The sequence below is a fragment of the Euprymna scolopes genome, chromosome 18, assembly GCF_053919585.1.
Source record: "Euprymna scolopes isolate OS-2025 chromosome 18, ASM5391958v1, whole genome shotgun sequence".
NCBI lineage: Eukaryota > Metazoa > Mollusca > Cephalopoda > Sepiida > Sepiolidae > Euprymna > Euprymna scolopes.
In genome coordinates this window covers 78,256,436-78,283,860 of record NC_136499.1, presented here as the reverse complement: position 1 = coordinate 78,283,860, position 27,425 = coordinate 78,256,436, and positions in this window count along the sequence as shown.

The following is a 27,425-nucleotide window of genomic DNA, read 5'->3' as shown; positions in this document are numbered from 1 at the left end:
CTTCATACCAATTGCCACTACCCAGCTCCCCTACTCCTCGGGAAGGGGAAATGGGGACCGACTCCCCGGGGAGTCGGTCCCCATTTCCCCTTCACTCCTCACATTAAAAATCGGCCTTGTGCCTAATTTGCTCGGTGGGAGAGCAAATAAATACCAACCCCACATATAAGACCTTGGTCAATGTAGGGGCAACCCGTCATACCAATTTTCACTATCCAGCTCCCCTACTCCCCGGAGAGTTGGTCCCCATTTGCCCCTTCACTCCTCACATTAAAAATCGGCCTTATGCCTAATTTGCTCGGTGGGGGAGCAAATAAACGCCCTGTTCTTACTACATACTATACTTATGTTTGTAACTTTGTGATATAAAGTGGGGTATCACTTTTCTGTATTAATTTAATGTAAAATGATCACTCACTTTACAACGTCAGTCTGAAAGCCATTCAAGTCATTCTCCAGATCATTCAAGTTTTTTTGAAGGATTCCAGTTATTTTTTAAACATTCAAGTCATTCTTAAGGTCATTCAATTCATCCTTAAGTTCATTAAAGTCATTCTAACTTTACTTTTCATTTCAGTCCATTTTTCGGTCATTTTAGTTTATCTTTAAGAATTTCATGTCAATCCTACATTCACGCATTCATTCATTACACGAGAGCACACGACTAATGGCTATCAGCCTTGTTTAATTTTGAAATTGCTCTGAAACAGAGAGAAGTAAAATTTGGTACACTGGAAGAGCATAACAAGTTGCCTTATTTCCCTGTTTTTTTTTTTTTTTTTAACAGATATTTTCTTTTGTTTGAACAGATATTTTGAAAATTATGCTAATTTTTCTATTTTCTGGTAATTTTAAGTGTGTATCACTTTATTGCAATTGTCTAAAAATATACATTTTCGGTAATAAAACAATATTCTAACTTCATATTTCTATTTATATGAAATAAAGAACATATTCAGTAACAATATTGACAAAAAACAAGAACGAATTTCACGTTATTTTGTTTAAGGAAATATTTTTTATCAACATAACTCCAATGTTTCAAAATCACTTTGAATGTCATTTGATGATGTCAAGCTATAGGAAACTTCCAAAATCTCCCTCCAAAGCTCATCCTTCGACAAAAATTGAACACCTCCTTCATAAACTTTCACCTTTATTATTGACCAGACCTGCTCAATTGGGTTTATATCTGGAGAACAAGGTAGCTATGTCATCAAATTTTCTCCACTAATGACTAATGACTTAACGTAGGATGTCATAGCTTTGATTAAATGGGATGGCGCATTATCGAGCATAAAGATCAATTTGCGGTGACGTGCTAATGGAAGGTCATCAAGCCATGGTGAAAAATGCGCATTTAAAAACTTGCAAAACATGCATGTTCCCCTATGAGTGCATAAACGAGGCATAAAAAATTGACTAAGTTCAGCATTTGCACCCCCCCCATTTAGCCCCAAATGTCCCCAGGGGATGTCAAATCCTGATGAAAATGTTCAAACGGTGCAGTTTTAGGCCTTAACATATGTAAATTTGAGTTTTGTACCATGAAAAAAAAACATGACTAAGTCTTTGCCCCCAAATTTCCCAAGGCCTTAACATATTTAAATTTGAGTTCAGTACCATGCAAAACTGCTAAATAGACATACACAGAAAATTTTGGACAAATATGGTAAAATAGTCCCAAAAATGGAGTGTTTTTATTAGCCCTAAAAGAGGCCCTGGGGCACACCCAGGAGTTATCGCAAAGTATAGACAAACAAAATTATATAGAAATCAGTTAGTTACAACTTTTCAGAAAGTTTTATAAAAATCCAAGGCATCAATTTTTTTTTAATAAGCACAAAAGTGTCAATTTTAGTCATTGTAACCCGAAAGGCACCCCTAGGGGGGGCAACCGGAGTTTTCTGTTACTTTTTTACTCATATCATGTTTAATGTTTGTGCAAATTTTAAAAAAATTCCAAGGCATAGTTATTGAAAAAAGTGCGGACAGATAAACAGACGAACGGACAAAGGCGAATTTACAAGTCCACCCTCCTTTTGTCAGGGGACGAATAAATGGAATCGATGAGGGGTAAGGAATCCAAGAGGACTCCAAACTTTGGCCCACCCATCTGGTCCATCAAGGGTTGATCTGGCCTCATCGGTGAAAAGAACATTTTCAAAGCTCGTTTTCATGTATTTCTGAGCCCGAACCAAATCTTTTTCTTGATGAGTTTGGTTTCAAACAGGTCTTGCTATGGGCTTAATGCTTCTTGCAATTTCGTTTAAGATATTGCAGCATGTCTTTCTGAACAAGGAAAAAATTCCAGCCTTATCAAATACAGCAGTACTGTTGCTGCCGCCTGCTTGATAAGTTGACAGCAAATTTTTCTGTCATCACGAGCAGAAACTGACTTTCTTGTGTTTTTGTTCTTCTTTGGTTTGATGTTTGGATTTTCAACGAATGAAGGCGATTTCTAAATTCTTCGATCTCTTCCAAGCTTCTTGGCTAGATCCATGATAATAAAACCTTCCGCAAGGCCTGCAACAACACGTTCCTTTCCACTAGCTGTCAGTCGATCCTTTTTAGGCATTTTCGGAGACCTGCAATCAAGTGGTAGACACTTAAAATTACCAGTAAATAGAAAAATTAGCATAATTTTCAAAATATCTGTTCAAATTTGACAAAGACCAGGGAAATAAGGCATCTTGTTAAGGTCTTCCATTGTACCAAATTTCATTTCTGCATTTCATAGCAATTTCAAAATTTTAAAAAATATTGACCTGAAATAAAGCGATACACAGAGTTTAGTCCATATGTCGCTGGATACAGATACCCACTAGTATCATTTTGGTACTTTCCGTGACCTCTGTATTGTGCCTCGGTCCAATGGCGCCCTGTGCCTAAGATAATTGGGGGTGATGCTGCATAAAACCATGTTTTTTTTTTTTTGCACATTTTTCAATTTGCCATGAAAATTGTTAACACACGGAAACTGATTATTTTTTCGTTTTGTAAACTTTATAGAATATAAAAGTCTACATTTTTTCTCTACCCAAACAACGAAAACACATACAAAAATACAGATTTTTATTTATAAATCTTTTTAGAAATTATTTTTCATAAGAAGAATTTGCTATTTACTTGCCCCTTCCACCAGAGAAAAACGAGAGATGAAGTTTTTAATGAAGAGAACAATTTATTTTAAATGTGCCATGTGGTCATTAGATATTTATTTGCAGACATAAAATCGGATTTCAATGCACCTTGCCCAAAATGAGTAGCTTCAGTCTAGAAGGATTCGCCTTTCTTAGCTTTTCTTAAGTTAAGGTTAATCTTAGTGATCTATCATGAACTAATAATAAGCATTACATGCAGATAATCAGAAACGACAGTTCTCTGCTGGCATTTTTGTAGCGTTGCGTAATTCGTGCATGCATACAAGAGAAAACACTAAAAAGGTGTTGATTTGGCTTTCGTGCTCCACAGAAGTTTTTTTTTTTTTTTTAATATATGGCTTTCAGTTCCACAAAAGGTTTTAAAAAATATATATTTTACATAAATTTGGGGATGTCCACCGGCATAAGACTTAAGGATTTAAAAATTTACACATGAAAAGAATAAAATAATAAAAGGACAGATGTATTATTTTATATTTTATCAATAATATTGAACATCAATAAATTGGAGGTGTTGGAGTTCCACAGTTCTATGCACGAGCTGCAACTGCCCGGGTCTCAACTGACTCTGATGTTTTTTTGGATAGAAAACTGTTTCTTTTATGTTACATCTGCCCAATTCTTTTGGTAACAATTCCTTCTTCCTGCGAACATTTTTCCAGCCCTAACGTTTTAAAAAAAAAACTTTGCCCCCTAGTCATCTGCTTTTCTGTTATTGATTGTTTCTTCATTGGAATATCCAACAGCTTATCAAAATACAGAGGGAATGTTTCTTGCGAACATTAACTCTGCTAGCGATAAACTTTCTTTCAGCTGTGTCCACAGCTTTATTCTTCTTTAGGGATCATTTGGATGCGTCCATAAATTTTTCTGTCATTCCATTCGATCTTGGATGAATACTGGCGTTGTCACGTGCTCAAATGATTTGCAGTATTCCTTAAATTATTTTCTGGTGAACTGGGTTCAATTGTTGCTGACTAAAATTTGCAGGAGTCCAAAACGACTAAAAATTAGTTTCTTTTATCGTGTTTGTTGCTGTCAGATGTCTGCACTTCACATTTTATAGCTACTTTGCGAAACTATCTATAATGACAGAGTAATATAATCCACATGGGCCTCTTCATAGTCGATATGTAATCGATTCCATGGGACATCCATCTTTGGCTATGGCTGAATTTTTAACAGCAAATTTCTTGCTGCCAACTGGCATCCCCTTCATTGTTTTACCACCATTTCTATATCCTGGTCCATCCTAGGCCAATACATGTAACATCTTATTGACAATTTCATTCGTTAAATTCTCAGATGCAACGTGTGCAATTATTCGAGAACTCTTCAGCAGAGTAGCTATCATTACTACTCAGTTTGCATATGACAATATACGGTCACATATAGAAAAATGTGATATAGCATTTTCCTTTTAATTTTTCTCGTTCGACCCGACTTTCTTTTTCATTTTACTAATGAAAACATCATTCTTTGCTGCTTTTTTCATATCTTCTAGCGTGACCGAGAAATTCTAATTGTATTGCATTATCATCCTCATTACTGTTTCTTCGAGTGGTTCCGAATATTTAAGTATCAATCAGCGTGACCTATCTTTTTTTTTCATATTCTATTTTAAAATTCAATAAAATTACGCCTCAACATTGTAGTCGATTTGCCGTGTGAGTTGGAATACCGTTTTTACATTCGAAAATTGTTATCAGCAATTTGTTGTCGGATTACAGAATAAACTCTGTTCCGTACAAATTTGATTTTTTTTATAGTGTAAATTTTTGCTACACTTTCTTTTCAATTTGATTAATTTCATTCCGTGGCTAGCAATATTCGAGTTATATACTATTGGCTTTGTAAATTTACCCTCGAATTTGTGAAGACACTAAGTACCTCATTGCTAGCATCCGCTACTACTGTTATATTTAGGTCTTATTGTTCTTATTCTTATTATTCTTATTATTATTGTTCTTGTTGTTGTTATTGTTATTGTTCGTTGTTAGGACTTATTAAAAGTGAGTCTTAGTAAGAGAGAGATGTTGTTGTGTTGTTATGACGCGATTCATATATATAAAATGTTCATACTTAGAAGTGTAGAAGCTCTTTGAGTGTTGAGACACTGTGTACGTAAAGACATTTTATAACACAGATATATAAGACATATAATGACAATTTCCACTTTACCTTTTGGTAGAATTACAACACAAAGACGAAGTTTATGAAAAACACATGATGGGTTTATTTCCATGGACCGGCCGGTGGCTTTGCTTTCAGGAATTCAAAGTTTCACATTTTATGTTTCAAAGGTGACCGTCTCGCTTCTAGACGTTCGAATCCCATGTATGGACTGTCGTCTGTCGTCCTCTGACTCCCTCTGACTCTCTCTCAGTTTCTCTCCGCTTAACTCTAAAGTTTCTAACTCTAAAGCTTCTCGAGAACTTCCCATTTTCCATGAAGTCATACACATGTTAAAACATGTGTCTTCTTTCAAGTGTTCTGGAAATGCGTGTCCAAAACTTTTTCCTTTGTTTACAAAAGGAATTTTAACCTATATTCACAGTAACCTATATTTCCAATATGTTAAAAACATGTTTATTAAATTATCTTATAGTTGCATTCTTCAATTGAATTTCATAATAGAATCGACAATGCACATTCTTTTCTTGAAACTATTTTATCTCTAAGCTAAACAATGGTTTGTTTTTTACATTCCATTTGCTAATTCTCTCTCGTAATCTATTTCTAAACCTAAATTACGAGGTTCGAATTTCGTCTATTCTATTTCATTTTCATTTTAACTAAATCTCTCTATTTTTATACTTACATGAAAAGGGGACAGCCCTTATCAATGATTTTTTTTCAATGAGAGTCTTCAGTGTCCGTGATAGGTCTGCTACCAAACAGGTTTTATTTTTTTAAAACGCTTGTTCACACTTTTCTGATCATATTCACTTTGTCCCTTTGTCCCTTTTTTAATAAATTCTTTAACGGCGCTCTAATATCATTTTTTAGGATATATGTATGTATGTATGTATATATATATATATATATATATATATATATATATATATATATATATATATATATATATATATATCTTACTAACGCCAAGAAAACCTGGAATTTAGTAACGTTATCAGATGCGGGCATATTCTTGGTAGCTTCAACCCTGTCTTGACCTGTTTTTTTTTTTGTTTTTTTTTTACTTAAATGTCAATAATCTGTCCAAAACGTTTTAGCTTCTTTAAGAAGAACTCGCATTTTTAGAACTAAGCTTGAATCCAATTCTCTGAAATACTGCTATAATATGCATGTTATAGTATATGTGTTTCATCTCATTTTTGCTTTTAATCAAACTATCATCCAAATATGCGATTGCGTATTCCATTATTTGCTGGAAGAGGCTTGGAGTTACTTTCAATTCAAAAGGAAGACGATTAATTTTAAACGTTCCTGTATATGCGTTTATAATTCGAACATTCTTCACTGATTGTAAGCTAAAGTTAAGCTTCACACAAATCCAATTTTGAAAACACTCTTCCACCGTTTAATTTCGTGAACATTTCGTCTGGAAATGGTAGGGGAAATGTATGGCCATTCCAACAATCACTTATCGCAGTCGGAAAGTAGGTGCATACTCTGATTATTCGTTATTTTATATATACGCCCAATCCGAGTAATCAACTTGGGAAATTGCGCCATTTTTTTTCAGTCTTTCTAATTCTTCATTTATTGCGTCTAGTGTCGAAAATTGTACTTTTTTCTTAGGTTTAAAAATCGGGTTAACATTTCCTTTTAATTCGAATCGAACTTCTGTTTTTGTACACAGACCGAGTCTTTCTGAAAAAAAAAAACGCAATTCGCTTTTCAAATCCGTAATAATTTATTTTCTCTGTCTTATTTTATCACCGACGTTAACTGTGTTACAGAAAGAATTAGTAATTCCCATAAGTATGATTCAGTCTAGCTCGACACATCTTTGTGAATTTACGTATACTTTCGCTTTATGAGTATTTCCCACAAACGAAATGTTATAATTTTGTTCTCCTCCGAACTTTGATTTTATACGTGATGCTCCTCTGACAATCCTTTCTGTGTTCATTAACCGTGGACAACCTATTTTTTCCAAGTTTGTTCGTCTATGATCGATATATTCCTTCATGAACTGAGTAACAATCCTATTGTTTGCCCATTTATTTTTATATGTACGTACTTTTCTTTTATCCTCCTTCGTTTCGTTTTTACAAAAACTACGTTCATCTTCGATTTCGAATTTGCTTTTGTCTGTTTCGTCAGACAATGCGAACTTTAATGGCTCACACGCCTACAATTAAAGCATATTTTATCATTAAAGCATATTTTATCATTAAAGCATATTTTATCATTAAAGCATATTTTATCATTAAAGCATATTTTATCATTAAAGGACCAATCTTTATTTTACATGCTGTCCACCCCACGCGTTGCATATATTTTTTTTATTTGGATTCGACTTTTGTCTTGCAGTCTGTATCCGTAATATGGTTTTCTCTTCAATCCGATTATTATTTTACTAATATTTATTAGACACTGGCATTATTCCGTTACCTTTTGCAGCGGAAGGTTTAGCTTCTGTTCCATACTACTAAGAATTCTTGTTCTATTTATTTTTTATCTTTCGGTGCCGTTAAACCTTGGACAAAAATTAAACATTTGAACATATCGCTCAGTAATTCCGTTGAGTTCGATACTTCACACTGCTGCGCATTCATTATACTAGCATACACGACAAAATCTTCGTCCTCCTTTTAAGATATTTATGACGTTTGAAATCAACTTTCTCTGTTATTGAAAAATTTCGACAAAATTTCTAAATGACAATCCCTCCTTTTTTGGGGAAAGAATTAAATTTGCGTATTAAGTATTTTCTTCTGTTCTAACTTTTGTAACAATAGAGTGATTTTTCTTCAACCATTTTTTGCATGTTTCCGTAAATATGTTTTTTTTTTTACCTACGAAATTAAGCTTGAAACGTTGAATCAAAATCCGGGTTGTATTTAAATTACGATAGTGAATTTGAGATTTTTTCAGTTGAAAAAAATCCTTGAACCTAGTGATTTTGTGGTCCTAAACAATACATTTCCCAAAAGTAATTTATTTTCTTTTGCCTGTTGTTTGAATAACTGTTAAAACCTCTTTTGTTGTGGATTTTGGAATTTTTGTTGTTGCTAGAATTGTTGAAATTGTTGTTGTAAAGTGGTCTGAAGCACTTTCGCTAATTTCGCTATCTGTTCCATGTTTCAACGGATCAGCGAGGAAAAATATTCCAATTTGTGTAGACAATCACTTTTCTAAATAAAAAAAGAGACAAGTTCTTACTTTCTGTAAGAATTGCATAAAAGTCGTTTTTATGCATTGCTCGTTAAGTTATAAACTGGAGAGAAAAAAATACTCACTTTTTTAAATAAGTCTTTCTAACGTTCTGCGTTAGATTTTTTCCAACTTGCAAGGTCGTTTCAATTAGCTCGTTGTTAAATTTTAATTTTTTTAACTCGTGATTTCGTTGTGAATTCAAAGTCGACACTGATATGACGTGAGTTCATTTCGAACCATTTCCTTGTCACTGATATGATCCCAAGAAAGGAATATATATATTTGAAGTAGTTCGAGTAATAAATCTGGTATGCTACAGTATAGACGTGTATCGTAGTCGGAGTGGAAAGTCTTAACGTGAGGCTTGTGTATCTTTCTACGTCTCTCTCCAAAGTCTCTACTTGCCGGTATTTATGGCTGAACCAGACAATCAAAATGTTTCAGGAGGAAAGACTTTGATGTACTTACATTCATTACATCAATATGTATATGTATATATGTATACATGTGTATTTAAAAGTATATCTATCTATTTTGTGTATATGTATATATATATATATATATATATATATATATTTATATATATTTATATATATATATTATTACGATATATAAATATATATCTGTTTTGAATCTATATTTATAAACACACACAATATATATATGTATATATATATATATATATATATATATATATATATATATATATATATATATATATATATAATTATTTACTATAATAATTAAATATTTACAGACACTAGTATTTTATTCTTTCGGGAATCATCAGTACAGGGTATCACGATTAACGCCAGTCGAGAGACTCTAACCTTATATACATATATATATATATATATATATATATATATATATATATATATATATATATATATATATATATATATATATATATATATACGAGAAACGTATTTGCACTTGGAAATAATAATATATATTTATAAAATTACTTTATCTATCTATCTATCTATCTATCTTTCTATCTATATCTCCACTGACACGTGTTTCGTCGTCTACAACTCATCGGAGTGGCTAAATATATATATTCAGCCACTCCGATGAGTTGTAGATGACGGAACACGTGTCAGTTGATAATTCTGACACTTGTATAGTATGTTTTATTCCTGTACGTCAGCAATAGAAAACGAATAAAGAAAATTTATAACCTGTTATACTTTTCGTATTCTTTTTTCATACATTTTCATATATATATATATATATATATATATATATATATATATATATATATATATATATATATATATATATATATATAAGCATGTGCGTGTAATGTTTTGGTATGCAGATCAACGTTAAGCATCTAGCTGACATTGTGGAATATTAGCATGTGACATCCTCAAACGATAAACACTTTATTTATTTATTTCTGACATTTACAATGATGTTTTTTTGTTTTTTTTTTGCTAAATGTTTCTGATTTTGATAACTAGTTTTCATCTGGAATCCATTCTCTCCTAAGGGAAGAATATATATTTGAAATAATTTAATTTTTTCCAATAAAAAAAACTCATTTGATTTTCCTGTTTTACTGTTATTTCCCAGCGGTTCTTTTTTTATATATAAGTTAATATGAATGGAAGAAACGGTTCCATCTTTTGGCCTTCAGTAAAGTTTGGTTTTTAGTTTCCAAATGTTTTATGCATAAAGAAAAAGAATAAAAATGACTGTACCTGATCTTGAAAATATTTATCAATTGACATAAGTATTATTTATGAGTTATGGATTTGTATGGGAAATCTTTAGAATTTAATCACAATGCACATCATTAATTAACATATTCGGCTAAAACTGCATAGGTATTAACATGTCTATTAGTGTACATTAGACGACCATTGTAATCTGTTTTAATATATATATATATATGTATGAATGCATAAGTAGTATATCTCTTATTTATATTGTTTTCTTACAAAGCCTGATTCAACCATCTTTAGGGATGATGAATAAAAAATGAAGAAATGACACCTCCTTGATGTCCTCATTCTAGAAAAGTGTCGTACTTAACTATGATGAAAACAGATTAATTTTCATGGTTTCTTTAGAAGGCCAATATATCCAACAATTTTATGCTAACAATTGCATGTATTCTATTTTCATGTCACCATTCAGCCATAACTAGGTGCCATATCATTGGATATCCTACAGATTACAAACCACTTGCACAAATTATCAACAATAGATCATTGAATGGCGCAACAAATCATGGAATTCTTAAACTCATAGAATCAAGAAAAGTCTAAAATGCAAAATAAATCTTAGGTTAAAGATTCTTATTTCAATTTTAATCAAAATCAATTACATTTAATTTTAGAGAATATCTAAAATATAAGAAATTGAAATGAAACTTGATTAAGTTGTGTTTTATAACTATGGATAAAATTTAATGCAAATCGGAAATATTTCAATTTTCAAATGAGAGGTTTTTCCATATTATGCATTCTAAAATCCTTTAAAATTCTCTAAAGAAATTGAAACTTGAGAATTACTATTACTATCATTTCACAAATCGAAAGTATCAGAATTTTCATGAAGGGCTTCCAACTTCTTTGCATCCACTTGCATAAAACTAAATTAAACCAACTAGACACATTGAAATCATGAAAAATAAAAATTTTAAACAAAGAATAGAGAAAAAAATTATTTATTTCCGTATTCCATAGAGTTAAAAAGAAATCTGGCTTTTGGCTTCAGAGGAAATAACTAGCCAAATAAAAGTAAAGAAGTACTAGTTTGCATAAATTTAAAACTTTTTCAAGTTTCAAGATTTAGTCGATTTTCTGATGAGAAGCATTTAACTTCGAAATACCATGGCCTAAAGAGATATCTCTTCCCTTTTATCTCATCTTCCATCATCTGATAATACAAGTTCTATGTAACTTTTATCCTTCATATTTTTATATATATATACGTGTGTGTGTGTGTGTGTGTGTGTGTGTGTGTGTGTGTGTGTGTGTGTGTGTGTGTGTGTGTGTGTGTGTGTGTGTGTGTCAGGTGCAACATAGCAACATAGCAACATAGCAACATAGACATTACTTGGAACAGATCATTATGTAGTCAGAATAAGTAAGAATATTTACAATCCTCCGAGGATGAGAAACTATTAGCCAAGATGAATCCATATTTAAATAAATAAATAAAATACTTAAGATTTAATTATTATCGTCTCTACATCGACCATGTTTGATCAAGAATTCAAGTGACTGATTCGACAATACATCATCAGCCTCAGCATGAGAGAGTCAGATGTGTAACGAAAATATTAAGCATACTATATAACATATGGGTCCTGTAAAAATTGTCATATCAAGAGTATTGTGGCATTAGATATTAAATGCCTACAATTCAACCAGAGGGTAATAGGAGTGTATCTTAGACGAACATTCTATTTTTATTTTTAGTTTAATTTTTATGAGGAAATGTTGTTTGTTTGCATATCATTTCTCCAGTTATGAAGGCAAATACAAATCAGCATTTGATGCATTATCATTTGAAAGTAATAGTTTTACAACTAACAAATTCACAATGCTTGATTTTTAATCACATTTTTGACTTTTGAACTTCGAACATATTTTGAATTTGTAAAATAAAAGTTTCTTGTTAAATTACTTTGTATTTGTTTCAAATTTACCAGACTTACAACATTTAAATATGAAACCAATTGATTTCTTTTTGAAAAATAAGCTGCATTAAATTGATACTAGATAAATGTTTGTATGTCGTCTGTTCCATAACATTTAAAAAGCTAAACATATTCAATTTATTGATTAAATTTTTTAAAATACCATAAATAACAATTTATTCCTTTCTATGCAAGTATATTTCTTGAATGAATGATTTTATGAAGTTATATGTGTGTTGTGTATGGTTTATGGCTTTATTCTTTGATTTTCTGTTTATTTTCTTTTAGATATTTCAATTCAGAGTTAATTCTCAAAGATGGCCTTCTCATGGGATCCTCTAGAATTAAATTACAATAACAGATAAGACATGAGCTTCTTTACTTTTAAGAATATGAAGATGTTAGGAAGGTATCACTTGAGAAGTTTTTCAAATGCATTTGGCAGTGAATGTCAGTCAGAACTGGAGACAAGGAAATCGGTTCTAGACATTTTGAAACGATTTGATCAGCTGGTCATGTCTAAGAAAGAATGAGTGATTTTTTTTTCCAATCCTCTTATCTTCCATATTGGAAAGATGCAAAAGCCTTCTTAACAAAAATATTTATCAAAATGGAAATTGACTGGAATAACATTTTCTTTTGGATTAGATTACATATAGTTGCAAAATATTCATTGTTGCTTTTCTTTCTGGAGTTATTTTATAAACGTGACAAAACCATTTTTGGAGGGATAATATGAGTTATAAAGAAAATTCACTGAAATAAACAAAACAAACTTCAGATAAAAGTTCGTATCTTTCTCATTGTTTACTATTGTAATTCTAATTCAATAATTCTAACGTTTCATAATATTTTGGTTTTCAAAGAGTTTTATTTAATTCAAATTTCTTTCCGCTATTTTATTTAATTTAACTTTCTTCATTTCATATTCTGAACCAGTTTTTTTCGTTTAATAGGATTCCGTTTTTATCATTGTTACTACTTTTCTTTCTAAATACTTTCTTAGTTTTCATACTTTTAATAACAATAAGGTTTGTGAATCACATTGATTCGATTTTAATTGTACACATTAAGAAAGTTCTTTGCGGTTTTTAGCTTTTAAATTCAGATGAACATATTTTAATGATCGAAATTAGCACCATCAGAATCAACACACTTTTGCCAACTCAAAGCAAGTGTATTTATGCCAGTAATCTTGCGTTTTGATAGCAATGAAGTCACTAAAGGCATTTTTGATTTTTCCCACGTAGAAAGTTGTCAGCATGCTTAAAAAAGTGATAGTCGGTAAGTGAGAGGTCTGGAGAGTATGGCTGAGTTTCATAGTCCAATTCGTTCAACTTCTGCAGGGTCGGTGGATCAACGTGCGTCGGGCATTGTCGTGGAGGAGAATTGGGCCTTTTCTGTTGACTAATGTTGTGTTGTTGTCGAAGTTTCTGATGCATTTCATCCATTTGCTGACAGTACTTCACCACTGTAATGGTTTCCCCTGCGTTCAAAAACTGTAATGGATTAGATCAGTCGCAGACTATAAAACAATCAGCATGACCTTCTTTTGGTGCAACTCTGGCTTCGGGAAGTGTTGTGGAGCTTTGTTGGCGTCTAACCACTAAGCTGATTGTCGCCAGTTGTCGTAAAGAACCCACTTTTTATCGCAAGTTACAACTCGGTTGAGCAACGGCTGTTCTTGTTTCATAAAAGAAAAGAAAATGACACTTCATAACGGCATTTCCTTTGGTTGCTGCTTAAGTCGTGAGGCACCCATTTATCAATTTTTTTTGTCTTTCAAATTTCTCTCAAAAGATTGGAAATCGTCGTATACGTTACATCTAAATAAGAAGCAAGTTCTCAAACAGTTGTGCGTGGATTGGTTTCGATTAAGGCTCTTAATCAGCTGACCATTATGCGCATCATCTTCAAGACTACTGTCAGACCACGAAATTTTTAAACCACGATTGTGTTGTGCGTTCAGTAGTGCTTCCTGGGCCAAACGCTTCGTTGATATCGCAAGCTGTTTCAGCATCTTTTCGACCTTGCTTGGATTAAACTCAGAAAATTGTGCGAATTTGCTTTTTTTGATTTTGTATTCAACATTCTGAAAAGACAAAATTGTTTTACAACTATGGTAATTTAAACAATTAAATAAAGTGAAAAATTCTTTTTAAAATTATGTATACAGTAACGGTATTATCATGAAAACTTATTTGAAAATCCATCGTTTGTAATCAAAATTAAAAATTGCGCAAAAACTTTCTTGTCAGAATAATAAATTATAACAGTCAAGTTTTCAGAGTAAAAAATGGAAATTTAAAAAGGACTACTAAAAAGTATTTATTTGTTTCATACGTTTTTTATTGTTAAATATAAAAAAACACAGTATAAAAACAACACTAGCGAATAAATACTGGGAACTCAAGGAAAGCGGACATTCGCCGATAGTCGAATGGAAAATAATAAGACAAGCTATCACGTGTAGGGACGTAGATGACCCATGTAGATTATGCCTTCATGAAAAATTTGTTATCCTGTACTTTAAAGAACCCCAACATCTATTAAACTGTAGAAGAGAAATAGCAAACAACTGTGTTCACAAGATAACATTTACTCTAGGATAGCGATGCAAAATAGTTTTAAAACTAACAAAAACAATAGAAAATAAACAAATAAATAAATTAAATAAAAATGAATATACATAAACGATCGCACATATATGTATGTATATATATATATGTATATATATGTGCATATATATGTGTTTACACATATATATTTATATATAAACTAACATAAAAAAACACTAACCTAGATTTAAAATAGATCAAGAAGCTAAATATCCAGGCTAAATAGAGCACACACAAAGGAACAGGTCAACCAGAGGTCAAATAGGCCTTTGTCCGATAAATGCATGTTCATTGACTGATAGGAAGGGCGCGGTGGATACTAGAAAGCTGATTTGCTAACTAAAATTTCAATAGAAGAGGAGCATATAAAAACGATAAACAACCACAGAATTCGCGCATAAACCTGAAGAGTCCTAGAGTGGATGAAACGCGGAATATTCAGTATAGCTTAATCGCCATATACATTTTATAACTTACTAACCAGCTCTACCTACGTATTGAGCACTTTTGAAGTAAATACTTAAAGTTTACGCATAAATCTATACTTTCGTATATTAATTTTATGTGAGTAAATTAAGTAGTTATATATATCTGTAAGTGTGTGTATATATATATATATATATATATATATATATATATATATATATATATATATATATATATATATGTATATATATATATATATATATATATATATATATATATATATATATATATATATTATGAGTAATATAGAAGTAGGAACTCTTTCTTTTGACGAAGTGGCAAATGAGACTTGTTCGGCCGAAAATAATTTTAAGGTTGCTCCTTGTGGAGCTTCACTTTGTAAAACTTGCGATATTCTTATAACATCGAAAGAATATAAATCAAATGTGACTAAAAAAATTTATTCTGCTATAAATCATTCTAAAGAGGATTTGTCATGTAGGTCCCAAAATTTAATCTACCTGTTGTCCTGTAAAAACTGTAATTTATAATACATAAGGGAAACTGTAATGCCTCTAAATAAACGCATGAATTTGCATAGGACTAGTAATAAGGGATATATTCATGTTGTTAAACATTTTAAAGAAACCTGTAGTCAGTCGTCTTTTTCCGTACAAATAATTAAAAATTTTTAAAGTAATGGATATAATAGTTTAAGTAATGTAGATAACGATATCCTAAAGATGCGTCAGGATAAGGAAGACGAAATAATTTTAAAAAATGCCAGTAATGGTTTGAATATTAAAGTTAAAAAAAAAAAGCCTACAAGATTCCGAAAATATAGGTAGATTATATCCAGCTTTGCCTCGCTACGGTATTAGAGATAGAACTCATGTTAATAGAAATAATAGAAAATCAGTTATTTCATGTGAGGATTTTTTTAGTAAAATTAAAGATATAATTATTAATAAAATTTATGAGTCGTTCAATTATATAAGAAAATTGCTTAATCAAACAAAAAAGAAAGTTTTGAAGGAAATAGCATCTAAAATATTATTACAACCTGATATGATATATAAGAAGGACTATTTCATTCAATGGTATGAATATATTCTAGATATAATTGACACTAAATTATATAAGCCACCAGGGAACGATATAAAAAAGAAACCTAAAAATGTTTGTGTAGTTTTGTATGAAAATAAAGGTTTTGATGATGTAAATTTACCTAAAATATTTAATAAACAAACAAATATACAATTACTACCAAATGAGTTACAGACAAAAGATCAAAAACCAATAGTTACATATAAACTAGGGCCAACAATACGCAATAAGGTTTTCAATTATAAAAAAACGGTAGAACATATAAATATAAATGATAATATTATAAATATTCCATAATGTGAATGTAATTCCTCTCCTTTCTGTAATAATGAGATAAAGCATGTAATTACAGGAGATTTAATGATAGTAAATAATTCTTAATTAAGAAAACCTCTTAGTAAGGGTCCGAATTATTAAATTACACTAAATGCGTTAAAGAAGTAACTAAAGCACTGGAAGGTTTTATTATAGCTATGGTAAAGAAATATAAATTAGCACAGTCTACGTTTGATGCATGGAAACTAGTATACTTGAATGCGTAAATGAAAAGGTTTAACATATAAAAAAAATTTAAACACCCTAGAAAAACCAATCCTCTTTTAAAAAATTCATAAATACTGGAGGAACTTAAAATACTTCAAGACAAGTTTGTAATAGTTCCGATTGATACAGCGGCAAACAATATAGCCTTTATATGTAAAAAATATTATATACAAACGTTTATTGATAGAAGTAGGAATTATAGGTAACGTTTCAGATACCTATAAAGTTAGGAATATTAATTTAGATAGCATTATTCTGAATAATAATATTATTAGTGAAAAAATAGGATTAAAGTTGGAAGAAAAAAACAAAATCTTCCATGTATGTATTGGATACCTAAAATGCACAAAAATCCAGTTAGTGCTAGATTTATTGTAGGTTCAAAGACGTGCATCACTAAACCTTTAAGTAAAGCTATATCTAAAATATTTAAATTAATTATAAATTAAATAAATAATTTTCACCTGAAAAGTAAATTCTATAGTAATATAAATCTATTTTGGGTAGTAAATAATTCCCAACCAGTGAAAGAAAAATTAGATAAAATAAATTCCAGAATAAAAGCAAAATCTATAGCTACTTATGATTTTAGTACGCTATATACTAAAATTCCGCACGAAAAACTTATAAAAGAATTAAATGATACTGTAGATTTAGCGTTTGAAGGTGGAAAAGGTAAATATATAGACTTTTCAAACTCTAAAGCTTTCTGGTGTAAAAATAAAAATAGCAAAACGAGTGTTTCTAAAGATATTTTAAAAATACTTATAAGTCATCTTATTAAAGAATGTTATTTTCTATTTTGAAATAAAATATTACTCCAAACGATAGGTATCCCAATGGGATTGGATCCTGCACCATTTGGGGCAAATCTGTATTTACATAGACTCGAGTATATATATATATATATATATATATATATATATATATATATATATATATATATATATATATATATATATATGTCATCACTAATAAAAACTGATATATCGAAAACATAACTTTCATGGGTGTAGGAGATTTATAGATGACCTTATATGTATAAACGATAATGATGAATTCGCAAAAATAAGCATCTTATATATCCAAAGGAATTAAAATTGAATTGTGAATATAGAGGACAACAGGCTACATTTATGGATTTAGATATAAAACTTGAGGATGGGATTTTTCTTTATAAAATATTCGATAAAAGAAACGCTTTCCCCTTTCAAATAGTACGTATGCCGCATAAAGATAGTACCTGCCCTGTTTTTATGTTTTATGGAACAATTATGTCAGAGTTTTTGAGAATAGCTCGCGTTACTTTAAAATTAATAGATTTTATACCACCAATTTCTAGCTTAGTAATAAGGATGATAAAACAAGGTGGGAATAAAACTAAAATATTTAAACAGTTAAATAAAGTATTTGTTCGTTATCCTGATGCTTTTGAATCGTTTAAGATAAACCAGGATATATTAATAAAGGAAATCCAAAACTATATTAGTAATTTATGAAATGCATTTATAATTACATAAAAAAATGTATATATATTTTTAACCTTTATATATTTAATTTTAAATAAATATGAATGTAAATATACAAAATACTAATCATAGTGGGGGTGATAAGTAGTTAAATGGATTAATCCTAATCTTATAAATACAAGACTGGTAAATTAAAAAATATATCCATTTTAAAATTTGGAAACTGATGAATCAGACAGGTAAAAAATTCATTTTTCTATTTATTAAGAATAGGAAATTAGATCAAATATTTGTAACATGTCTTCTTCCTAAGATTAAGGTAGGTGGTGTTTGATCAACAGTGCTGAGAAGCCATGATGTAATATGCTGTTTTGTTTTTAAATCCTCAAAGCAGTGTTTCCTGGTAAGCAACTGATCATCCCTTAAAAAATAAATTATTAGTGCTATAGTAAATTCTAGAGCGATCTGATACAGTGATTGCAGGTGATTAAATGACTTACTGACTAGATGGTTTTCTAACGAATGATAAAATATATATATATATATATATATATATATATATATATATATATATATATATATATATATATATATATATATATTAGTGTTGGGACAATTAATTGCGATTCGAAATTGGAAAAGTCAGAATTTTTGGGATACCGAAATCGGTATCGGAATCGGAAAAAATTATAGCCCAATTTCCGATTCCAAACCGATTCTTTTATTTATTTTTTTTTTTACAATGAAATATGAAACAAGCGCAAATTGTTTGTTTATTTTTTATTAGAAGTTGTTTATTTACAACATAAAAGTGAGAAGCGCCTGAGAATGGACTATAAATCTCATTTACATATTGAACATTGATTCACAGAGTTTAATTTATTTTATTTATTTGTCATTAATCAAGAGATAACTTGCCTATGTGCTTTGTAAAATTTTCGAATCTATTCGCTAAATGACTATATACCCTCATCCAGGGAGTTCTCTTGATTATTAAAAAGTTTTAAATGTTCTGGATGGGGTTTTTAAATTTCGTTGGCGCCAGCTGTACATTAGCAGTGTCTGTCATCAGCTTCTTCTGAAATCATTAAAGTTTTATGACACGTCTCTTTGGATGCAAGTGAAAAATATAGATGGGTTAGATAAAATGTATAAAGAGAAAATATTCTGAAAATTTTCTTAATTTAAAAGGAAATTATATCAATATTTAAACTTCCCTAAAAAAGAAAAATGGGATTGAGACATTTATTACTGTAATCACCAGAAAAAGAAAAGAAATGTTAAACAAATATGCAACAAATAATTGTTACCAAAGACAAGATTCTTCTACATATCTGAATAAATTTCTGTTTAAACTTCTTTTAGTGTCTCCTCTTTGAGTTATAATTTAAAAAATGGCTGCACAATAACCCGGCAGAAGGACCATTGATAACCGCTCTAAATAGAAAATTAAACAAATCCTTGTAAAAAAAGATAAATAAATGTTAATAACCGATCGAAATTTGATATACAGGGTACTGAGATTTGGGAAAATCGATGTGATCCGTTCTCGGCCAGAAATTTGGCTGTTAAGCAGTCAAAGTTCAACGGTTTGACTTTTGAGAACTCTACCAAATTTCTCCGACAATTTTTGGTCTAAACACTTTAAATTTTAGATATAGGTTCCTTGGATATGGATCTAACTTAATAACTTGATTTGAGCCCAAAACAATAAATTTTAAGGGGGCATAATAGGGGTCAAAGTTTTTAAAAAATTGACCTCTCCGGTCTCTACCAAATTACTCGGACAATTTCTGGTCTAAACATTTAAAATTTTACATGAAGGGTATTCAGAGATAGGGCAAGTTTTTTAATCGGGTTGGGCCGAAAATTTTTAGCTATCAATATATAAATGTATGCATGCATATTTGCATGTCTGCCTAAAACTTTTGACAGAGCGACGCATTTTACCAAGATCAGTATTGTTTTAAAGTTCGACCTTTCATACGACAAATATCGAAAAATTAGCTAAAAACATTAATATCTTCACCTTCATCTAGGCACTTTTCTACAGGGAGGGGTCGCTTTTTTTCACCGATATTTTTTAAAGATATCCTCTCCTTTAGATTGTCTAGCCTTAATTTAAACATGTCACTTCAGATTTGGCGGTGGTTGTAACTGCAAGACGTCAGGTTTTTCCCTGTTCTTTTCCTCCTTCGCGATACGGGTTCGAGCCTGCGTTCCTACTACCACGTTTTTTTTTGTTTTTTTTTGCTCAACACACATCTCCAAACACCCGGGCAACGCCGGGCAACGCCGGGCACCCATGCTAGTCATGCTAATATTTCTTTTTGGAATGGGAATTTAGCTGAGAGTTAATCTAAAAATTTGTCGTTATTATTATTATTATTATTATTAGTAGTAGTAGTAGTAGTAGTAGTAGTAGTAGTAGTGTTTGCATCTCGTTTTTGTTTTTGTTTACAGCAAAGCAAATTAAATGAACTAAATGATTACTTTTTATAATGTATACAAGTTTATATTCACATTTTTTGAAAATTTAAAAATCACTTCTGAAAAAGGAAAAAAATAAAAAATAATACTTATCTTTGTTCACTCGTAAAATTAAAAATGTGATAATTTTTTTTCATAAGTCGCAACTTATCAAGGATAAAACACACTCGAGGATAAGTTTTTTTCACCATAACAAAACAAACAAACAAAAAAGCTTATCCAGAAAAGGAGCACGTTGTTCATTCGTAGAAAAAAAAATTCGTTTTTCTTTTATTCTGAGTCGCAACTTATCAAGGATAAAAGACTTGAGAGGAATAAGGGTTAATGAGGGACTTTTTAATTACACTAAACAAAGTGCGTCTTTTCTGGATAAGTTTTAGTTTTGGGGTTTTTATTTTTTTTTTTGCTTTGTCTTGTTTTGGGAAAAAAACTTATCATCGAGTGTGTTTTATCCTTACTAAGTTGCGACTCATTAGAAGAAAAAAAACTAATTTTATTTCTTCAAGTAAACAACGTGAGCCTTTTCTGGATAATTTTTAGTTGTTTTTGCTTTGTTTTATTTCAAGAAAAAACCTTATCCTGGAGTGTGTTTTATCCTTGATAAGTTGCGACTATAGAAAAAAAACTTCTCCAGAAAAAAACTAACATTTTTAATTTTACAAGTGAACAAAGTTTTAGTTTTTTATTATAATTTTTTTCTTTTTCAGAAAAAAAAGCGAATTTCAAGTTTTCAAAAAATATTACTTGTATAAATAGTAAAAAATAAGCATTAATTAGTTTTCCTTTCCCATAAAAGGGGAATATTTTTGAAAAGTGACTGCAGCTGCAGTTTTCTAGCAGAGCTAGTCTTTCGAGATGCGAAAATGCGACTAAAATCTGAGGACTTTACATTGAATCAGTACTTCAGTTTGATAACAAACCAAATTTTTATTATTAAACTAAAATTTTAACTTCATTCATAGAGAGAATGCACAAAATATTTAAGAAAACCAATGCTCTCCCCATGTTAAAAATGATTTTCTAAGTAGTAACATTATTTAGAAATTCGTTCTTAACAATGGTAGGGGTGTTGTTAAATATTTTGTTCTTACATGGTTTTCTCTTTTTTCCTTCCAATCGTCGATTATTTTCAACTGTTTATGAAAGCATTCAAGCAGCATGTTGTACAAACTGATACAATCTGGCTTTGTTTTAAAATTAAAATAAATAATATATATATATATATAAAATATATTTTATATATATATATATATATATATATATATATGCGCATGTCTGATGACTGAGTTTTTTTTGTTGGTAATCTTTTCTATTCGCTGAGCGGTCTTTCTTGTTTCAGCTGATAGGTTATATTTTATGGCGGCGCTTAGTGGTTGTTGTTATTCTGTAGCGTTTTCCTCAGAAGTAGTTGTTGTTGTTGTTGTTGTTGTTGTTGCCGTCCTTTTTTTATTGAGGCTTGGTTGTATTGATAGTTAGTTCTATTTTATTTTTATTTTATAATGGTTATATAGTTAGGTGCAAGATAGGTAGGTGAATTATTTTTAATTTTGATTTTCTTATTTATATTTTATTTATTTATTATTAATTGTTGAATACGGTTTGTATATTTGTCCCGATATTTAACGCGATTTTGGTTAATAAGGGTATGAAGTTTTTTTAATTAGTATAGCTTCTAGTAATTTAAGTCTACGTGTGCAAATGTAAAGATATCTGATTTTAGTATTGTTAGAATATTTCTTATTTCGGATGATTGTAGGTTTTTGTTGTGAAAGGTTATGTGTCGTTTGATGGCGCTATTGTCTTCTAAATCGTTCTAAATGGTCATGAGAATATTGTCATGGTGTGGCCTATGTATGCATTATATGAACCTTTAGAAGAGGTTCAGAGACATTTTTCGAAGGAAAATTCATATACTACATTAGTTTGGTTTAGTGTGGTGTTAGTAGTATTATTATTATTGTTTTTAATTATTAGATTGGAGGTTTTAAATTTAGTATAATATATTATTAGTTTACTCTTTTTGTTCTGTTCGGTGGGTCAACCAAACTAATGTAGTATATGAATTTATTTACCCTTTAAAAGAATGTCCCCAGGCCCACTATAAAAGTAATATAATGCATAATGCCATACCACGACAACACTTTCTTAGGATATACTATATTTGATAATTAAAAACAGCTAAAGGAAATATAACCTGTTTAATATATACAGATTAATTACGTCTAAAAGATTGTCAATTATAGAAAACTGACATTACTTCGCCAAATTATTGTGCAAACTCATAGATTTTCTACTATTTCTAATGAGAAAATAATGAAACAAACTGATAAGTATTGGACTGTGATAACCATTGTCTCTCATATATTTGAAAAGACATCAAAGTGGAAAGCAATACTGATCGCATCCTTTCAACAAATAACCAGACTATTTAAATGTTAATAATGTTAGTTCTGCAGGAATCTTTGCATGTTGTTCAATATTTATTGTTTATAACTTTTCACACTAATTCACTGAGTAACTGAGTAAAAATCATCCGAACGTGTTTTAAACAACTTTTGCATGTCATATAATCTTATTTCGGACTAATATTCAATTTGATGTGAAAATTAATAAGATAATAAGATTATCACCTTGCATTTACTTGCAGCTGATAGTAAAAAAGCTAAGACAAAACATAACTTGATTAACTTTATTTCTTCTGTACTTCATTGGAGCTTGTCCATATCATATACTGTGTTTCGGGTAATGTAATTTATTTTGCAATCTAGAAATTCACACATTTTTATCCATAACCAGATTGCAGATGTATTCATATTTTTGTCTTTCTGTAAACATATTTTTTATTTAACTTTCGTGACAAACACACTATTTCATCACACAAGTGTATTTTCGAATTTATTTTTCTATTTATATTAACATTTGTAGTCGATTATTTTTCTCAGCTGAAAAAATAGGGTAACATATTATCGAGCAGATCTGAATGTCGGGTGTTTCATAGAAAATTACGTGATGTAACAATAAATGATTCTAACAATGAATAATAGCCGAAGAGACATAAGAAATTCAAATGAATACAAGAGACACTGAAAATGTCACATGCAGGTTTGTTTATAAAAAAATAGTAGGAAGCCAGACACTACGAAACACATCGAAACTTAAACAATGATGCGAGAATCCATTTTGTGTTGCTCAGTTTGAATCATACAAGTGGAATCAAGAAAAACATTTAGCTGAAACATTATTTTGTGATTTTCATGTGAAATAATTTTGAAAGCGTTCAAATTCAAATTCTTTCTAATTTGGTCTCGCATTCGGGTATACATAGACGTATAGAATTGTAGAATACAAATATAATTCTGAAGATTGCTTCTCATTCACACAGAAGAGATAGCTAGCAATGCTTTTAACAGAATAATATCTGAGACTAAGTCTAGGTATTCACAAGGGATTCGTGATTCTATCTCTAATCAAAAGGTTGGCTCTTATAGTTTTTACAGAATCTACAATAGTGTTGTTAATATTGGTAAATTTGCTATTCCTCATTTTTTATGGTTTTCAGATTATTTCATCTTTTAAGGATGAGGCTGATCTTTTGACCATTTTTCTTGTGATGATTCTGGTGCTTTTTATTTTCATTTAATAACTAATCAGTCATTTGATTCTGTATTTAGAACTCCAAAGAAGGTTGCTAGGATTCTTTCTTATCTGGATTATTCTAAGGCTTCATGTCCTGATTCAACTTCTGTTGTCGTTGTCAAACATTGTGTTCTTGAACTTTCAATCTCTATTTGTCTTAGTCCTGTTTCCCTTCTTGTTGGAAAGAGTCATCTGTTGTCCTAATTATTTAAAACGCTGGTGATTGATCTGACTCAACTAAGCATCTTCCTTTTAGTTTTCTATAAGCAACATTATTTGTCAGTAGTCATAATTGTATTTAGTGTTTATTCTTGTAAATCTGCAAAGAACCTAATTTTATATGAACTATTATGAGCAATATTGTTTGTAAAAACAGAATCATTCTAATTTAAGAATGTTCTTTTTTAATAGAAAATGTTTTAGCAAGTGCAAAGGAAAGAAAGGCCATGTTTCTTTAGTTTTCAGCAATTAAATTCTATATTTCTCGAATAGTATTGTAGTCACCCAATAAAATGTCGTAAAAGTAAGTTACTAAGACACAATGAGTGAATCCTATTTACTGAGGGAATACAATTTGGGAGGATAGATAATGTTACTTAATTATAAAATGAAATAATGATGGCCTGAGGTTAAAAAACGTAGACAATAAATGGTAATTCTCAGTGTTAAATGGTAGAATTGCAGCGAACTTTTTAGAGTGAAAGTTATGTTCACTTGCTCAAAGCATGACTGTTTTGTGAGAGACAGGTTCGACGGAATAAACGTAGGAAATTCTGAAATCGAATTAAAGTGACTATTAATTTACGGAAACATATATCAATTCTTAGTTAGAAGCATGATTATATGGAATTATATGTAACACCTCTGTTTAGAATCTCAATTCAGAGGAGAAAGTCGAAATTATTTTATTATATGTAAATGATGATGATATACATAAACGTGTCTCTATTTTCTTTCTTTCTGAAATAATGAAGTGTTTTTGTCATCTGATAAAGAAAATCAATCAAGAAAAGTTTGATGACTTTTTGTAAGGCAATCTATCATTACCACATTTCGTTATGTCCAAAGATGTTACAGATATAAGGCTTCTCTACATTTTAATTTGAAATGTATTTTTAAGCAATGAATAGAATATTAACAGTTTTCTGTTTTGTTTTTGCAAACATATTTGTTTTTCTATTGCCTGTAATTTGCTTTTAGTCTTGTTTAACACAAACATACTGCCACTTGGGCATATACGCCTACTCTTTGGCACCATGTTTACAGCCAAGGAGATGAACAAGATTTTGATTTGCATTATATTTAAACTTATGCATGACAGTACAGTCACGGAAGTAGGAAACATGGAGGGAATTCCAAAATCTTGTCAAAGGGAAGTACTTAATATAGTAGAACGCTTTCCGGCATATAGAGTCCTCTACAGTGAAGAGGTGAGATTTTGTTCTTAAACGGGTTTGTCGGGAGTAAATAATTTTTTAACAATTATTTTTTCGGACAAATATCATGAAACTTAAAAAAATTATTATTCGTCTTGAATGAAGATAAATTCAATAAAAATAGAATTTGAAAATTTCTTTGAATACTTTTTTGTTAAATTAGTGAATAAGTAATGCTCATTTCATTTTATCTATAGATGATACAAAAATGAAACGTCAAATCAAATTATTTCCATACAAAAATTATCACAATACTCTATGATTTAGTTTCTTTTTGTGGATTAATGGATCAAATTATGAAGTTACTAAAAAAAAGGTGTAATCCGTTGTGTCACCCATTGAACTCTGGTCAAATTGTTTGAATCAGGAAAAAATGAGTTTACAAAGCCAGTTAAATTAAGACAAATATAAAAAGACAAAATCTAAAATTAATTTTTCTATTCTCTCTCTCTGTCACCCTCCCCCTCTGTCTGTCTGTCTGTCTGTCTGTCTGTCTGTCTGTCTGTCTGCCTGTCTCTCTCTCTCTCTCTCTCTCTCTCTCTCTCTCTCTCTCTCTCTCTCTCTCTCTCTCTCTCTCTCTCTCTCCAGTTATGGGCTAAATAGTATTAATAGTTGTGGTAATAATTCTCATTGCATTTTAAAACCTTTCCCTGTCAATAAATAGAGAGATAGAGAAAAGGGAACATGATGGACACCATATAAAATAACGCAAAACAGTATAGGGAGTACACAGAAAAAAATACGATCATTCGCTTATCAAATTGCATCTCATTCAACTAATAAAAATGAATTTTTTAAAGCATAACCCCGTCCTCCATTCGAGGAATATCTTAACATGCATTTGTGTAAAATATATAGGAAAAGAAGCTTTAAAGAAACAAAAGGTGATTAAAAGGTGATTTGTATTATCATAATTGATAACACAAATTTGTATTATCATAATTGATAACACAAATTTGTATTATCATAATTGATAACACAAATTTGTTCATTTTTGTTTTTTATAGGGAAATATGGGTTTATATCTAGATTAATTTTTTTTTCATTAATGATAATGGGTGTTTAACAAATAGTTCATATCGTTCATTTCTCCAAAGTTTTTTGTGAGATAAGTATTCTTTAACATGGTGTTGAACAGTTTTAAAAAGTATTTCTTGGTGCTTTTGTTTTTGTTGTTTCTTTATGCAGCAGCTACAAATATGTGTTGGTAAATAGCACATAAAATGGCATTCTTGTTAAATGTCAAACGAAAAATGTATTGTTATGATATTATTTTAAATAATGTCTGTGTGATCTAGAAAATATATAGAACCAATTTAATCTGACTGAGAAAACAAATTTATTTCTTACAGACAATTATCAGAAAAACATGAATATAATAAATTTGATAGATCTCTAAGGCTAATTTGACAGTTTCTTTTTTCAGTTTTCATAAGTCATCATAGATCTAATCTTAGAATAAATTCCCTGTTTGAAATTGAGACAATTACAGGAAACAAGTTTGTGTGAAAACATATAACACTATATTT